Below are 6,000 nucleotides of genomic sequence, written 5' to 3'. Positions count from 1 at the left end.
TTTAAGTTGTGAGAGCACTATAATATTTTCCTGCATACTCTCTGTTTACAAACTGTTTGCTACCAACTTATAGGTAACTCTCTGCACCAATGCATCATTTCATAGGGTAGCTCTTAAGTCTGACATTACTTAACTCTTCTGCTGCACTGGCTGTTGTAGACTAGACAAAGGCGCGTGCCAGTTGCCTGCAGACGACACCGGCGCCTGTGAGCAGACAACAAGAAAATTATTATTTATAAATTGCTGTTGTGCTCTCTCTCTCTTTCTGTCTCTTACTTACTCCTACGCTGTCTCTCTTTTTTTTCTCTCTCTCTCTCTCTCTCTCTCTCTCTCTGTGTATGAGTGTGCAACACCTTAAGCTAGGCAATCGCCCGGCTTTCAGTAACCCTCTGGTGCCATTGTCTGTTAGCTGTGTGCCTGGCAAAAATCTTTTGACTTTTGTTTAAAGTTTTCAAGTTTGGGGTAAAGATTTGCCATGTTTTGGATGCTGTTGTTGTTCCAGTTTGTTGTTGTTGTTTTTTGTCTATTGGCATTTATACAGCGAGTTCCGGCTGTGGCCCATTGTAGTTGCCAAGCCTTTTGTTAAAGCGCTCCAACAACCTGCAAATTATTGCGCCTGCATTGCTTTGGCAGTTCAAGTGCAAAGCACAGCCAGCTGAAAGAGAGATAGATATACGAGGGCCAGAGCGAGATGCCGCTATATATATAGAGCATATATGCATATATTTTTTAATTAAATTCTGAGTGCCAACTGCACAAATACTTGTTTTCAAATTCTTCGGGCAATTGAAAGCTCTACCACGCTATTCTTCTGCCCCTTTTCATTACTTCTTTCGGTTTTTTTTCGCGCTCTCTCTTTTACATCTCAATAAACAATTTTTATTGCAATGCGCGCGGGCTACTCCCACTTGCGGCAGCCGCAGGTTATCCACTTGTTATAATATTTCAATTTTTTTCTCTTTTGTTTAATGCTGGTATTATCTTTAAAAAAAAAAAAAAATGATTGTAGTTCGGATTTTTTTTATACATTCAACAGTTTGAAATTAGAGCAGAACTTTTCTAAATGAAAGACGAAAATTAATTGAAGAAATTTTTAATTAAATTTAAATTGTGTTTTCAACTGTGCAAGGTGAAAGTTGTTTGATTGGTTCAGCGAGTACTCGTCAAATTATCTGGCATTGATATTTAGTATTCGGGTAACAAATTTCGTCACTCTAAACTTGTTCTCAGTTTCCACTTATGAATTATTTCTATTAATTTATTTCTATTAATATATTTCTATTAAATTTAATTCATTAATTATATCAGCTATTTTTTAGCGTTCTTGCTTCATTCCACATTTAATTTACTAAGTCCTTGTGATTCACCCTTAATCAACTTGCTTAGCCCTGCTTAGTTTCCAAGCCCAATTGCGGAAGTTTCTCTTAACACTTGGCGCAATTTCTCTGCACATACTCGAAATGTCAATTGAGTTAGAGTTCATAATTAAAGATTAAGTAGCATAAAAAGAAGCAAATGAAAGGCATATTTATACCTCTATATGGTATGTTCATGTTTCTGATAAACTTAAGCATTTCAAATGCATTCGACTCAGCGGAACTGCAGCGTTTGGCATGTGCTACTTGATGTTCCTGTTGTTTTTTATACCCTGAATGGGAAAGCTGGGTATAATGATTTTGTTAAAATTATGTAACATGCAGTAGGAGGCGTGACAGATCAAGGCGATGAGCTGGGTAATTTTTCGTAATTTACAGATATTGGATACCACGCCCCCATCTCCCTAAATTTTTAATAAGCGTATTTCAACACACGTCGCTGCTTACTGCGCAGTTAGCAGAGCACCTTCTTATACTTACCTGTGGATGCATGTGTATGTATGTATGTGTGCATAAAAGAAGTGCAGAATGATTCGAATATCAGCTTGGAGGGTTTAGGGTATCTCCTAGTCGAGCGCTCTCGACTAGAGCCTTCTTACTTGTTCCTCTGTTATATGCTGTTGCTGCAACATTTTTATAACGGCATTTCCCAACTGAGTTAAGTAGCAGGGACTCCCCAACGAACCTCCCTACATATCGCATAATTACGCAAAGTGAGCGATGGAAAGAAAAGGGGAGAGAGAGGGAGAGAGAGGGAAAGTGAGAGCATGGGGAGGCATAAAAAAGAACTGTAATTAGTGGTGCGAAATTAGTGTTATCCTAGAGCGCAAAAACATTGGAAAAAGTCCAACACACACACACACACACACACACCCAGAGACACAGGCCCCCTCTCAATCTATTCTGGCAGCCCGAAGCTCGAGCAGCAAGTGAAATGAAACACACGCTGATAGTTTTTTAATGTGTGTGTGCGTGGGTGATGTATGAATAGAAACAGGTGTAAGCCATACCAGCGGGTGCCCAGCTGCTTTCAAGGCACTTTCCATCACTGCAGAGACCATGTCATGCGCCATGCCACCCGCCTCGCGCCCCATGCCACGCCTGTTCGATGCCAGTGAGGCTGAAGCTTAGCAAAATGCCCGAGCTGCGAGTCGCTGGCTTCATAAAGCGTGCTATTTGGGTCAACAGCTCAACTGCAACTACAACTACGGGGGGCGGCAGGAGGCGTGCCTGAACAGGCGACGAGTGACGGGTGACGGAGGGCTCTTTGGCGCGCCAAAAACTTTTTATGAACTGTTAAATTTCCAATTAGCGCTGATTGTTGCGATTTAACTTAAAAATGAAAAAACAAAAAAACAAAATCAAAAGCAAACAAACAAGCGTGTAGAAAGATGGATGTATTACACCACTATATGAGCAGGTGAGAGCGCTTTGCAACACTTTCTGATTGCAACTAAAGAGTCACATATGTTGCATTCAAATGTTTCCCAATTCCACTTGGCGTAAAGTTCTTCAGCGTTTGACAAACCCAAGTTGGCAAACTGCCGGGAAAGTGGGAAAATATTTAATGGCGTATAGGTAGAAGCATTTGTTGCTTATTGTGGGACTTTTAGGTTGCATATTGTAGATAGACTATAAGTAAAAGCAGTCGTTTGTCTATAACTATTGAAATGAACTCATATGTATATAAAATATTATGTAAATTAAAAGTCTAAATTCATAATTTTTTAAAAATTAAATTCGTTAACAATTTATTTTTATTTTTATAGATTTTATATTTCGTTCATTTTTTATATTTGCAACACTGAAATTTGTTTATTTTTTTCCAGTTATTAAATATAATAAATATATACCCAGTAGAAATATTAACCTAATATTTATACACACATTTATTTAAAAAATTCTAATTGCATAAAAAAAATACAAATAAATATATATTAATAAAATAAAATATAATATTTTATTTATTTTTTTTTTATTTTTTATAATTGTTGCATTGAAATTAGTCTATTTATTATAATAAATATATAGCCTGTAATTAAAATGTATTTATTAAATAAACGTACACCTGCACTCACCTGCACACATACCTGCACACCCGTAAAGCAAGCAGAAAAGTTCTCGCGGAATTGGCCAACGACTTCAATCAATAATTAATGCGGCTTACAGCCGTCGACCGTCTGATCCTTTGAGTTGCAAAGCGAAGCATGCCTGTCTCTCCTGTGTGCGTGTGTGTGTGTGTGTGGGTGTTTGTGCATGTTGTTCTTTTCCTTTGTTTTTGATTTCTGTTGCCTGTTTCAACGCCCTCGCTCGGCCAGCTCTGCCAGCTCGGCGAGTGAAGTGGGTGAGTGGGAGTGAACCTTAAGTTCCTGCCTCTGTCTGTATTTGGCCTGTTTCATGGTCATAATGTGTATGCACATGGATATCGAGGCATATCTACGACTGTTTGTATCTGTATCGCAATAGCCGGGCGATATCCGCATATCCTACTGCAACAGGCTCAACTGGACATGTGCGCCAGCCCCTGGCTCCGTAGCCTTTAACGTTTCTCCCAACAGATGAATGTCTGTTAAATATTTATGAGCATCGAAATGTTGCCTCAATGCATATTATAACAAATGAAACGTCAATTTCATGCGAAAAATGCAAACAGCATCGAGCCAGGGAGTGCACGGACAACGGACAACAGACGCCGGACGATGGACCAGGGACCACAGACCAAAACCGGAGCTCGATGAAGCTTGTGGAAGAGGTGCTTCGATGCCACCATTGCGGCCATCATTGAATGCGCTCTGTGACTGTTTACCCTCTCCCTCTCACACTCTCTCCCTATCACACACTCTCTCTCTCTCTCTTTTTCTCTGTGTGTGCGTGACATGTTTCCTTGCTCACAGCCTATGGCCATTTGGCTCTACTCCTAGGTGTGGGCTGTTTTTGGTGGGCGTGGCTCTAGGCAGCACGCTCGTTTCGTTTCTGCACAATTTCATTATGGATTTTTATGCATGTCCCCTGAGCGATATACATATGTGCCTACCTATATATATATATATATATATTCATTTTCGCTATGATTGTGGCCCTGTTTTTCATGGCAAGTTGAGTAAAAATATTCAATAAACGAGAAAATTGCAAGGCGAAGCTAAAGGTAATGAGAGGTGCAAGAAAGTTAAGCACTGAGTTGTGAAATTAAACTGCACTGAAGATTTATGGGGTGTATAAATATATACTTTATATTGGATGTATACCATATGTTGAGCTATCGAGATTTTTCGAATAGCTTTAAATTATTAAACGATTGAATTTACTTAGTGATTAGTTTATTAGCGATTATTAGAGTTTACAGAGTTTATGTGATAGACGCGAGCAAGCGACTAGTCTGTCGTGCTGTCCGCTACTATGTTTGTAATAGTCAATCTAACACTGCATCTGCTCTAAACAAGAGTTAATTGCATACTAACTACAATGTACGCGAGCCGGCGGATTAAGCTGAACCGGTGCGTGGGTGAAAGAGACAACGCAAAAGGGAGAGCGTGATCTCCGTTACAAATTCTCTTACATGATAACATATTCTATGAACTGCCGCTCTTAATTACAATGAAGCGATGATTGCTGAGCCCAACATCCTCCCCCCGTTGAAGACTTAGTCTTCAACAGAATCCTTAAGGGGCAGCAAGCACAGCTTATTTGTAGCTCTTCTTATCTCGCCAACTTCAGTTTTTAGTAGGGCTACCCGTGCAACGCCATCACTTCCAGGGATAAGTTCGATTATTCTGGCTAGTGGCCACTTAAGTGAAGGTAGATTCTCATCCTTCACAAGAACTATGTTGCCAACAGCCAAGCCAGGTTTAGAGGTTCTCCATTTCGCTCGCTGTTGTAACAAGTTGAGATATTCGTCCCGCCAACGAGTCCAGAACACCTGCTGGAGATAGCTTACGCGCTGCCAAGCATCCAAACGATTAAAATTGAGCCCGGTTAGGTTTGGCTCACTGAAAGACGAAGGAGGGCCACCGTTGAGGAAATGCGCAGGAGTCAACACGTCTATGTCTGATGGGTGCTCTGAAATCGAAACTAAAGGGCGTGAATTAACGACAGCAGCGATGTTGCAAACCAGTGTGCGAAGCTCATCGTAAGTTAGGACGGAGGACCCAACACATCGGTAAAAATGATGCTTCGCTGTCTTCACTGCAGCCTCCCACAAGCCACCAAAGTGAGGTGATCGTGGAGGGATGAAATGCCATTCGATTGAGTCTGCCAAACAGAAATCCTTCACAGCCTTCTGGTGGGTGTCTGACAGAAATAGACGCTTCAACTCCTGAAGCTGATTGCGGGCACCAAGAAAGTTTGTGGCGTTATCCGACCAGATTTGACTTGGCTTTCCTCTGGTGCATATGAAACGTTGAAGTGCATGCAAAAATGCCGCGGTAGTTAAATCCTTGACTAACTCCAACCAAATAGCCTTCGTAGCAAAACAAATAAACACACAAACGTAGCATTTCACAGGCGCCTTGTTTCGTGACTCAGGCTTGTAAAAGAAGGGTCCGCAAAAGTCGACTCCAGTCACTCAAAGACCCGATAGCCGTCGACTCGATCCTTGGGTAGATCTGCCATTATGTGTTCAACGAGT

The sequence above is a fragment of the Drosophila mojavensis genome, unplaced genomic scaffold (assembly GCF_018153725.1).
Source record: "Drosophila mojavensis isolate 15081-1352.22 unplaced genomic scaffold, ASM1815372v1 contig_74, whole genome shotgun sequence".
Lineage (NCBI taxonomy): Eukaryota > Metazoa > Arthropoda > Insecta > Diptera > Drosophilidae > Drosophila > Drosophila mojavensis.
This window is presented reverse-complemented; position numbering follows the sequence as displayed.